Source organism: Pseudopodoces humilis, chromosome 1 (assembly GCF_049639895.1).
Source record: "Pseudopodoces humilis isolate 2021_Gansu_Grassland_sample_001 chromosome 1, ASM4963989v1, whole genome shotgun sequence".
In the NCBI taxonomy this organism is placed as follows: domain Eukaryota; kingdom Metazoa; phylum Chordata; class Aves; order Passeriformes; family Paridae; genus Pseudopodoces; species Pseudopodoces humilis.
In genome coordinates, this window is record NC_142200.1 from 90,954,036 (window position 1) to 90,966,538 (window position 12,503).

Below are 12,503 nucleotides of genomic sequence, written 5' to 3' on the forward strand. Positions count from 1 at the left end.
TAAAAGGCATTTGAAGAGATCAATGCAAAGTCTTATGAGATCCATAAACCTTTTTGATTGCAGAAGGAAAATGTGTTCATTTCTGAAATCTCTCTGAGAAGTGGAAAAGAAAAATAGGTCATTAATCAAACATGGAACAGAAAGTGTGAAGTTACAGCTTGCAAATTATTTTTGTTCCATGTACTTTTAAAAGATGAAGACAGAAGCACTTGTAACCTTTGTAGCTACAGAATTGCAGTTCTCTTTAAAGCATTTGCAGAAGATGCATATTTGTGCTATGGTTTTCAGTTTTCAGATGAAGAAAATATGCTTGCTTACTTGAGTTGACCTTTGCAGAGCCCTCTCTCAATAGGGATCTGTAGCGCGTGTTTTTTCCCTTACCCTGATTTTTTTTCAAGGAGAAGAAAAAATGTTGAATAAATTTGGTATACTGTGTCTTTCTCAGGGGATAGATTAGTTGATAGTTTCGGCTATGTCAGGGTGAAAATGAAACCTTGTGTTTGTGACAGTTGACCTGAGAGCAGCTGTCAAACATGTTTTTGAGTCATGGAAGTATTTGAAAATGTTCCTGTCAAATAATAGCATGTGAAGTTCTTTCCTGACCTTGGAAAACATTGCTTGTTTTAACAAAATAGTCTTGTGGCATCTCCTGTTTCTGTGAATCAGTACCAGTAGGGTTCTTCAAAATTAATCTGTACTATCGTTAATATAATAAAACAATCCAATCCCCCATGTCAGAGCATCATAATTAATTTGTTCTAGTGTCAGTCTGCTTTCTTTCATGCTGCATTTCATTTTCTGATGGAGGTTACAGGAAGAGGGAAATCGTAACAGGACACTGAGAGTTGAACTCTAATTTACATGGGAAAATATAATAATAGTAAAGTAGCAGTAAATTTCCTTTGGGAAAACAAGGTTTTCTTTGGGACAGTTCTTCTTGGTGAAGTTGTATGTGCTTTGACCTTGTCATTAATGACCTCAGTAGAATAATTCCATTGACTTAAATTCACTACAGGATTTAATGTATTTTCCTTTTTCTTATATCCCCTAGATAATTTTACTGATTTCATAGGAAACATAAATTTAATTTACTTTTAGATAACTAGCTTGTGGTAATTCTGGGATATTATGAACATTTCTAAAGCTTTTGCACAAATGTTCTGTAACTGAGGTAGGTGAATTGACATTTTCATTCCATATTTAAAATAATTTACACTTCTTGTTCTTACAGTGACTGCAACACAGAAGTATCCTTTCAAGTCCCTGAAGAAATCCCTGAAGAAAGAATCCTGTAAGTAAGCATATGGGAGTTAAGGCTGTGTTACATACTCTATATTCTTCCTAATGGAAGAGTGAACAAGAAGTCACTATGTGGCTTTTCATATGTCCAGCTTGCCTAACAGAGCTCAGACAAAGGCTGAAGTTATGCTTCCTAATTCTATTAATTTAGCAGTGATTTTGGTTGCACATAATATTATAGTAAAGCAAATCTAAAGGTGGACTTTGAAATGAGATCTTGATGTTGAATATCAGTTTCATCAGAGGGCATGTCTCTGCTATCAAACTTTGTTCTCAAAACTTTTGCACAGTCTTTCTAAAAATGAAGAACTTACAGAAATTAATATATTTTTGTATGACTATTTAATATATTAGCTTTTATCTTACTGCAGCATTACATTTCTGGCCCCTTTTCAATTGCAATCGTACAGTGCATATAGAAAAACCTACTATAAATCATGAAAGAAACAGGAATAAAATAGCATAATACTTTGATATTTATTGTATTTATCTCCCTAAAGAAAATGCTTCAATGTAGATGAAGAATTGTCTCTCTTGCTGACAATAAGGATCCTTCAGGTTGAGAAACTTTTTAAAATTCACTTGCAAGAGCTGTATCAAGGCTGGTTAAAGTGCTGTAGAAGTGCCAGTGTAACCACTCAGTCCATACAAGTTACACTTTTATAGCTTAAAGAAGACAGTGGTTTTATCTTTGCCATCTCATTATCCTCTAGACACATATATTCCCTACTGCTGGCATAGGTAGTAGAGGTACCTGGACAATTTTGGATGCATACTGGGGTCTAGGAGAATTGTGAGAGCTGAAGTAACCTCATTATCTCCTGTGCAAGTTTCGTATCTCTAATGGTGGCAGTGTTATGTCCAACGCTTTGCTGTTGCTAATACCAAAGGCTCTGTCTGTGCCTTTGTAAATACAAGATAGATAGGTCTTCAGCTAAACTAGAGGGGAGGTTTGGTGCTCTGGGGGGCTTTGCAGGGTTTTTTGTTTGTTTGTTTTGTTGTTTTTGTGGGTTTTTTCTTTTTGGTTGGTTTTTTTTTTTTTGAAAGCTTCTTTGCAGAATCTGGGTATGGAATTTTTTATGGTACTGGTTGCACAGTGAAAGAATAATTCTTTGGCATGTGTTTGTAAATATACAAGTAATTTTTTTAATTTGAAGTACAGAAAATGTACTTTTCTTTCACATCTGGATTGTGACTTCAGTTGACAAAATAGTGTTTCTAAGCTGTAAGTGAGAGTAACTTGCTGGTATTCGGATAAGCAAAGGAAATTAGCTACAATTTTATGCTAACTTCATTCTAATATTACGGCTGCTTGGATAAGAATCAGTTTCCCCTTAAAAATGGGAATGGCATTCATTCTGGGATAGCTGGCAAGCACCCTTCAATGGTAAATCCATTGTGGGATTATTACTGGTGGGAGTTGGAAGATTCAATAACACGTACTATACTGCTAAACTAAACTTTTTCAGGAACAGGAGCTCAGGATATTGGACATTACAGAGTGGATCAAATTAGTCTATCAGTAGACTTCCTCTGGACAAAATGTAAAAGTATTCTGTCCAGTTTTATGGTTTGACACATCTGTTTTGCAGCTCTTTTCAGTGGAGGAATGGGTTAAAATCCTTTCTCAGATGGTGGATAGGGAACTTGAAGTCATATTCTCTATATATTTTTTCTACAGCCTGTGGTAGCACTAAGGAATGTCTTGGTGTGGTTCACAGCTTATCTCCACAGGCAGTTTTGTTGACCCAGATGAGGGAGTGGGGCATGTGAATGAGTAAGAAATCTTGAGCTAATAACATCTTTTCTCCACAACATGATCTGAAGGTTTTTGTTTAAAGTGAATTAATTGTCCAGAGTGGAATGGGGTGGTCTTTCATGAACTTACCTGAATAGAAACTCTATGGAAAAAAATACCTCTCTGGAGATAATTGCAGCATGACCCATTAGTCATTGACTTTCATCAGTGGTGACTGAGAGAGCTGAATAATTTTGAAAACTGAAGGCTCTTCTTCTATATATAAATAAACTTGCATCAATGGATATCATTAGTGGATGACTGAAAAGTTGTTTAAACCCACGAGTCCTTTAAAGTTATACAGAAAGCAACGTAATAATATTTTCCAGATAGCAGTCTTAACTATGGAATTTAAGGTACTTTCTTCATGTAGATGTATCACCCAGTGCCTCAAATTAATTTTCTTTCCCATAGCTGGAGGTATTTGGTAGACCTTGTAGGCAGAGATTTGCAAGAAAGTTCTTTACTTATTTGAAATAATATATTATGGCTACTGTTAGTGAGCACTAGAGGGCTCTTTAGACTAAAGCAAAAGAATACAATGTCATGTTTATCATCAAGGATATGTCTGAGGCATTTTGGAATCTTGAATTAAATAATCAAAACCACTGTTTTCATTAGAATAGTGTAAGGCTTCCCTTTTCAAGCAAAAATAAATCAATGTCTTTGAAAGGAGAGGCATATAGCCTGTTGTTATGTAGCAAGTGTTTGAATATTTGTGAAGCGTGGTCTTTATATGTAGGCATCCCACTGGTTTAAATTTTTATAAATTTTTTTGATTAGCAGTCAAGATTTTTTTCATGTTCTCTTTTCAAGTGGTTTGTTTTAAGATATGTGCATGGCATATATTTCTTTCGGCTTGTCTGTCCATCTTTATATGTCTTTCCCTAGGTGGTGGTTAGTTTAGCCCCTGTATTATGAAGCCCAAGTCTGCCTTGCAATCTAATAAATGTGATTGCTGTACGCAGAGGCGAATTTAAAATGTAGCTATGCTTCTTTGGAAGTGTTTTTTATTCATTTTGAACTTGCTTTTCTTAAAAGGGCCAAACATTATACATTTCATTAACATAAAAAATGATTCTTAGCTGGTCTGAATTTCTAGTGCAGCCTGGAAAGGCTTTGCCATTTTATACTGGCTGATATGTGGATTGAGTGTGTTTATTCCAGTGTTAATTGATGCCATTTGCGGGGAGAGGAGGAACTGTAAAACCTATTCTATGCAGATGGGAAAAAATCCATAAAAGAGGACCACTCTATAAGCTTTAGGGGAACAGTGGTCTTGTTGTCTTGGTTTACACAGCTTTTGTAGTCAGATATATTTTTTCATACGTCCTCTTGATTTTTCCTTATATAGGGTTCTTGTGCATAATTTGTTTGAGTGTTTTTCAAGGACACCATAGTGTTGCAGAAGGTAGTTGATATTAGAGAAAGGGAGAGACATTAAAAATTGAAGTAGTTATTATGGAACCCAATTTACATCACTCTAGGTAGCATAATTTTTTATTGTCACAGGGAAGCCTGAAATTATGAACCAAAATTAATACAACTGTGCTTTCAAATGTAGAGCTTTTACATAGATGCAAATGTACACTTGTTTCAATATGACTTTGTAGAGAACAATGAGTAGGCTGCTTATTTAGAAAAATGAAGGGCATTTTTTCCCAATAGCAAGTCAATCATCAAAGCAGCAAATGAGACTTTAAATAAAGGCTGAGAGATAGTTTATTTGTGGGACCAATGTACTAGAAACCAGTGGAGATTTTTTTTGTCTTAAATAATGTTGGTAGCAGCAGTGTAATTTTACTTGAGACACTGTCCTTCAAACGTCCCCCATTTTCTTGGATTTTCCTGGCCCTGATATACTATTTCCAGTCACAGGTATATGCAACTTCTTTTTAGCCCTTGGTAGTGGTGTTTTGTACAAAACATTCTGCCTTTGAGTGGAATTTTTGGAAGTAAAGAAATGTAATGATGTAGTGGGCCCAAGAGGAGGGGATTTGAACTGTTTAAAGATCAGAGTGATCTATTTCCATCTGGAGTTTCTTTCAGGTTCCTGAGACTCAAAGTATCGATTGTTCAAAAGAGGGCTATGAATTTACAAACAGGAATCCTTCCTAGTCAGGAGCTAGGAAGGGAACTCTGTTAATTGACCAGAACAGCTTGCAGAGAGAACAAGGAAAGAACATTGTGGTCCATTTTATAATCTTCTCTCCTCCAAGTCCCATCAAGCTTACTTTATTGTTCTTGTATGCTAGAAGGTCTCGGGGGAAGTGGGAGAAAGAGGTAGATGGAGGTAGAATTGGGGCACTTTGCCCACCAGGGAAAGAAGATACATTGTTGAAAAGCAATGGGCTGAGGGATCTGTGGCACTGAGGTCAGACTGTGAGGGGGAGTGGGGAAGGCTAGGGGCACAGGAGGCAAAGAAAACCTGCTGCAGGCACAAATTGTCCCTGACTGCTCCTAAACCCTCTACCCCTCCCAGAACCATCTAACTCCTTGCTGATAGCCGCTCCCTAGGGATATTTGGGAATCCCTCCAGACCTTTCATGTCCTCATCCTTTCTCCACTGCAGTCCAACAACTTCCCCACCTATCATAACCCCACTCCTATCACCTCTGCCCTATCTATACCCCTGCTCTGCTGCTGTTTCCAAATATTGGTGGCACAGGAATGAGGACAGAAGTACTTAGTTTCTTCTCATCCTTGAGGCAGTAGAATTTAGTTTTATCCATCTTGCTGAGGTGCCTTGAAGTGACTCCATGGAGGATAGCATAGCTCTCTTCCCCCAAACACTACTAATATTAGACCTAACAATTATCAGAATCAAAGTAATTTCAGTTGTCTTTGAGGATGAATGCACTGTCTGTGTCGTTCAGTTTGCCACACACAGAGTGAATTTGAGGTATGGACATTAGACTTCATTAAAATGTCTTCTGAACACTCTATGGCCAAAGACATGTCCGGCTGCTGTATTTCTATTTTTCATCACTGATGAAGCAAGATGCATGTGGTGACTTAGATTAGAAGATGACAGGCTTGGATCTGTCTCAGCTGCTGCTTCTAACTATCTATCTATAGAACCAAAATAGCATAAGCTACAGCACAGTTCGCAGAGCTTGCAAAACACACTTGCCTAGGGAAATTGCCAGCCAGGTATCAAATACTTTGGCAATGAGAAGGTTCCTTTGATAGAATCAGCAGTTTATCCCATGAGTGCAGTCTACAATTTAAGGAGAGCCTGTGTTGGCACTAAGCTGAACAAACTGAATGTTCAGTGAAAAGAATATAATGCATTTAAAAATTATTTCAGTCTTCTGTGTCATGGTTAGTCTATTTGACTAGGCTTTGTTTGAATAAAAAATAGAATGTAAAATAATGTGATTCTGGGAAGCCCAAGCTCATTTCCTAGCTCTAAGAAGTTTTTGCTAATGTGACTCAATATATATGTATATGTAATTCCTACTTGAAATAATGTATTGTAATATTTTTAGCTTTTTCAATTCTAGGTTTTAGGGCAGGACTCAGATAATTGCCAAGAATCGCAGCATAACAGGAGGAAACTAAATTGTGACAAATAGAGTCAGGAAAGATTCATGTATTTCACATTATTAGAAGATAAAGGCTTATGTTTAAAAGAATCAAGTAATTCTAAAATGCTAACTTGTCTAAGGACAGGATTTTTTGAAAGAGAATAACTTAGTTCTGTATTACATAAATTCTGAAGCAAAAACTTGCTGTAGACAACATTTGACTATATTGCTGGTAAAAACATTATGAAAAATTAACGAAATGTATAATTTTGACATTTTGTAAATAACTAGTTATGCCAAGCCTAATCATCAACAAAAAATCAAGAATTAAAAGCACATTTAGAACTCTGTCTTCCTAATGAAAGAAATTCTGTTGGGAATTTTAACAAATGTGGGGATTGGGAATTTTAACAAATGTGGGGATTGGGAATTTTAACAAATGTGGGGAATCCTCTTTCGTATATAGTATTATTTGCCTCAATGCCTCTTTTAGTTTATAACAAGTTATATTAATATCATTCTTCAAAGCCATAGCTCTTTCTAGAGGAAAATGTAATGTCTTTCTGGACTGTAGAGAGGGAGTGAAAGCAAAGGAAGGAAAGAAAGCAAAATCTTAATGTTAGGCCCTGACTCCTGCCGATAGAAAATGGTGGTAATGGAGCCAAACCAATTCCCATTACTTTATATACCAGAAGGGGTGGAAATGCTGAAGAGGTCTGTGGCTTTGATGAAGTTTATAAAACCCACAGATATTTAGTAAGCCGTAAAAGCAATATAATTAATGTTAATAGCTTTTCATATAAATGCAGCTTATTCATAATCTCAGAAGGTGGGTGTTGGCGACTATAATCACAGTTAAATACTTTCCTGTGATAGGTATGCAGATATTTTTTTCTCTACCCATTATCTAAAATTGATGTCTCCCAGTTTTCAGCTGAGAAGTTCAGCTGGAAGTGGGAAATTTTATGTGGGTGGTGGTAAAAAATAACCCTTATTTCCAGTGCAGAGTATACAGAAACACTCAGTGTATCCATGACTGTGTCCCTATCTTTCTACTCTTGCTTTTTGTTTAGTTTTCATGGGACAGCCTGTCCAAAGATTCACAAAGACAGGCTGGATCCTGTGGGCTTTCCCCAACTATCCATGTTTGTCTTGCCAAGACTTCATACTTTTTCTGATTGTACATTTCCTCCACAGAGCAAATTTTTGCTTTAAGCTCCATGACACAGTTTAAAAATACAAACACAAAAACTCTCTGACTGCTACTGAGATCTCTCTTATAACACAGCAGCCAAAACCTTGTTAAATCTCTTGCTGATACAGCTCTGATATCTCACAGCTAGGGGAAACTGAAAAGCTTGCCACAAGTCTATCTCTTTTGAGGAATTGCATGGTGCATCCTCTTCTGTCATGCCAAGGCCTTTCTGTAGGTGGAAGATAGGGCTGCGAACCTCAGTCTTAGGCAGCAGCACTATCTTTTTAGATAGCTTCTCATCGGCTTAAATAAAATGAAACTTGATAACTTAATAAACTTAAAACATAAAACTTAATAACATAAAACTTAATAACACACTTACTGGCTATTTTCTCTCTTTTGAGTTAATTGTGAGAATAAACTCCCAGAAGCAGAAATTGTGCAGTGAAAATAATTATCTTAGGACATTTTTGAAGGGTGACTTTTCTGGTAAGTCTGTGTTGAGGGTTAAGTGTCCTTCCTTTTGCTCCTTCTCACTTACGGAATTTTCCCAATTAGTTGCAGGGAAACCTAACTGCTGGTACTTACTGGTGCTTAAGAAGACAAAGAGTTTGGCTGGGCTCAGGGGGAAGGGGGGCAGATAAAAAGGAGGGTGGGGGCAGCTGGGGGCTGGCTTTCTTCGGCTTCAGAGCGGCACTTTGTCTTCTTCATCTTCTTCTTCTTCACCTTCGTCTTCTTTGTCTTCTTCATCATCATTTTCTTCATAGTCATCACCTTCTTCTCTGTCATCACTATCATCTTTGTCATTGTCTTTGTCGTTGTCTTTGTCTTCATCTTCTTCGTCTTTGTCATCTTTGTCTTCTTCTTCTCCTTCCTCCTTTGCTGGTGGCCTCGCACCCCCTGTCCTGCCGGGACGTGTGGCAGTGCCAGGCACCGCCGCGGAGCTGCTGATACACCTCAGCCACCAGCCCAGGATCTCAGCTCATCCCTGCTGTTTCCAGCCGACTGTTCCTCGGAGCCCTGCAGGAGCACCGGGACTGACTGCCCGAGGGGTTTGTGAAACAAAGCTTCTCCTCCATCCCGTCTCAGCTGAGAAAGCTGTCACGGGGGTCCCTGGTTCTGTTTTCTTGTTATTGCTGTAGTTATTGTTGTTTGTGTGCCTCGTTATACTAGTTATATATATACTATAGTTACGCTATATACTAGTAAAGAACTGTTGTTCCTATCTCCATATCTTTGCCTGAGAACCCCTTGATTTCAAAATTATAGTAATTTGGAGGGATGGAGTTTACATTTTTCATTCCAAGGGAGGCTCTTGCCTTCCCTAGCAGACACCTGTCTTTCAAACTGAGACAGTCTGTCATGCTGATGTGTTTCCTGAAAAGGAGCACCAAGAAGCATCTCAGCAGCCTTTTCAAGAGACTAGATTTTCTGCTTTCAAAAAAAACACAGGGTGTGCAACCACCCTATGTATCCCTTTGTCTGTCCATCTTCCCTCTAATGGTGTTGGACTCTCTGCCCAACTTGTAGTGGTTCCTGCCGAGTTGGAGGAGACAGAGCTCATGTCTAGTTAGTTATGTTCAGCTGCTGCTGGTCACCCATCAGTGAAAATGTACTAGGCTGGCAGGAGCTGAGAAGGAGGAAGGAGGAGGGTGGTGACTCCAGGAAGGATAAGGGCATGGAGAGGAGGCAGTGGAGAAATGCTGTGGGAGGACACTTGGGCAGAGCTGTGTGGGATGGAGCAGTTCAGGTGTTGAGCAAGATTGATGTGAGGGAGCATAGGGAATATAGCTGTGTTGCCCAGGCTCAGGCACTGCATTACACTGTGGGTACTAAATGTAGGACATGATTCTGTAGGCTTCATTAGTCCTGCTGTTCCCAGGGTGACTTACAGAACAGTAGGCATGCTCTGACATATGGCTGTATACCAGCAAAACTTTCTGTGAATGGCTGGAAGACTGAGTGCTTTCTTTTGTTCCAAAAACACATTTTCATTTCTACAGAAAATGGAATTATTGAGGGCCTGCTGTGGATAGAAAGCCTGTAATTTATCGGGGAGCTGCACTGGTAGGCATATCTAATCTGCCTAATCCATTGCCATTAGCATTGAGCAGACAAAATGTTGAAAGCATACCTAAGCCTGCTGGTGATATAAAAGAGCCTACAGCTAAATATATTTTTTTGTTTCTTGAGATTTATAGCTCACGTATGTTTGCTATACAAAAAACAAAATCCAACTGAATAATATTACTGTAACTTAGTTAAAGCTTTCTATTGAGAGTATAAATCATGAGGAGAAAGCTAGATTCCCTTTTATGTGCCTGTAGAATATTGATATAAAAATAGATCTTTTTGTGTTCATATTTCTTCACAATAGTTTAAAAGAATGCAGAGGCAGTAGTTCTACTGAAATGGATCTTTAAAATTGAGACTACACCAAAAGGGAAATTCAAGCATCTCTGATGAGCCACAGTTTTGGAGGGGATGGAATCATCTTTGTATGCAACTCTTCTGCTGATTCACACTGAATTATTTCAAAAGGATACTTTTTTCCAACATTCACAAATGTGATTGTTTAACAACATCCCACACATTGTAATGCAGAGCAAAATAAAAGGAAGGCAGAAAGAGGAGTGAATGAAGCTTAGTGAGCAAGCTACAGTCAGTGTGGCAAAACAAACAAACAAAAAAGGTAAAGTATAGTTTGGTGCACTGTTTGGTGCTCTGGATCTCAAAGGCATTTATCCTGCAAGTGAGCCACTGGGAACACCAATAACTTCCTCCTCCAGCAGCATCTATCTGATTTCAGCTAACAAAGATCCTCATGAACTTGTTTGGTGTAGTCTGAGGAGATAATGTATTAAACCCTATGATAGCTGGTCCTAATTGCACCTCTTTTCAGGCATTATTCACCTTTTACACAGTAGTGTGTTTTTCTTCAGTCTACTAATGCCAGACACTATCCAGCTATCACAGCCCTTAATTAGCATTCCCTCTTTAACGTTTTCTTTGTTTTTTTTACTGCAGTAGCTTTGACTAAGTAGTCTTCTATTTTTTTGACTATTCCCCTTTTAAGCTAGGGTAAATAATAGCTATGACCTGCGTTTTGAAGTGTTCAGTATTTTTTTTGTTCTTGAAGAACCACTGAATAACTGGTCAGACCTGGTTTTCAGATGACCCCATAGCATTTAGCACTTTGCTCAGCAGCTAAGAAGGAGAGAGGGTACAGAAGCAGAGGGCAAGCAGAGGCTCTTGGAAACCTTACTGGAAATTCACACACAGCGCTAGTATGCATTAGTGATTTTACCTTTTGCAGAAGTTGAAAAGGTCATTAAATACAATCAGGTTTGTTTTGTGCATGATATTAAGACAAATAATACAATTGTGTGATCAAAATTCTTGGCTAAAGGTTGTCCAACACTCCAGATGCTGGTAACATGCTGTGTGAACCTTTTGACTTTCAGGCCAGACCCCTCTGTCAGCTGTTTCTTGTTTTGCTGTAGTTTTACCCAAAACGGAACTGTTGTCCCGAGAGGAAGTCTACAAATGTAGCACAGCCCAGAAGAGGCTGAATAGCTGCAGGGAGTGCAAAGGGCCAATACTGTTTTCTGGGTGTCAGTATGGGGGGAAGGGACTGAAAAATATATCTATATAAAAAAAGGGGAGAACTTGTTCAGTTGGGTCAGGCTGGCAAAAAACATTAATTGTTCTCACTTAGAAGTGGAGGTAGAAATAGAGGAGGAGCTCTGGAAACCCCTGATGTTTCTCAAAAGTAAACATTTTTCCCGGTGTCTAAAATCATGGCAAGGCAATGCTCAAGAGATGTCTGAGCTTCAGGGGAGCAGAGTACTGCTCTGCACACACTGGGTTTCAATTACTCTGCCAGACAGTATTGAGTAGTATTGAATCTGCCACTTGACTGGAGGCAGGCGTGATAAAGACAGCATTCATGATAATTAAAATGGCTCAAACGGACTAAGGACTGGGATAGTTGATCCCTTGCTGACTTTGTCAGCAGGGCTTAGGATTTTGTATCCGAGAAAAGGCAAAGCTTTGTGTGACACTGCAAGGGGGCTGAGTCAGGGGATCACTAACCTGTCCGCCTGACTACTGCCAACCCCAGTGACAGATAGACAAACAGAAGTTTTCTAGAGCCTGGTCTCTGCATTCTTCTATGTCAGTTTTTTAGGAAGCTGACCCACACAGAACTGTTCTTCCAGAGTGGTCTGTGGAGCGCTCCTTGATTTCATGGCATTTAAACACTGCTTTGTTTCTATCTCCTAACTAAGAGCTAATCCCTCCTTGAATAGTTTCCTTGTGTCATTTTTCAGGACAATCAGTTACTGAGGCTCCAATTACAAATGCCAGGGAAAGTTCCTTTCAGTTGTGCGTGTCAGCAAAATGTCTTCTTATATTAAGGTGACTTCTATTGTGGAGAAAGGCTACATGGCAAAACACAAACTCTGCCAGAAACACCTCCGCATTTGAGGTGTTGGCAATATTTGTGTCATGAGGAAATAATTGGAGCACCCTACTGATTACTAAAACAGGTTCTTCACAGGCCTGTCTGAAACAGTGAGGATTTTTGAGGGGGAGGGGGCACGTGGGGAGGGGGTTGATGGATGAACTAGGAGAAGCTGAAAAGGGGGGAAATCTCCAGGAATTATTCACCCCATGCCAT

At 38.8% G+C, this 12,503-nt stretch overlaps 1 protein-coding gene across 1 annotated transcript in view; it reads left to right on the top strand.

Moving 5' to 3' along the window:
* The window catches only part of RNF144B (ring finger protein 144B), a 91,237-nt gene that overhangs the window by 13,581 nt on the left and 65,153 nt on the right, over positions 1–12,503 (top strand). The window contains exon 2 of the mRNA XM_088061376.1: positions 1,232–1,291. The gene's annotated coding sequence lies outside the window, so the exon portion shown is untranslated. The remainder of the gene's footprint in view (positions 1–1,231; positions 1,292–12,503) is intronic.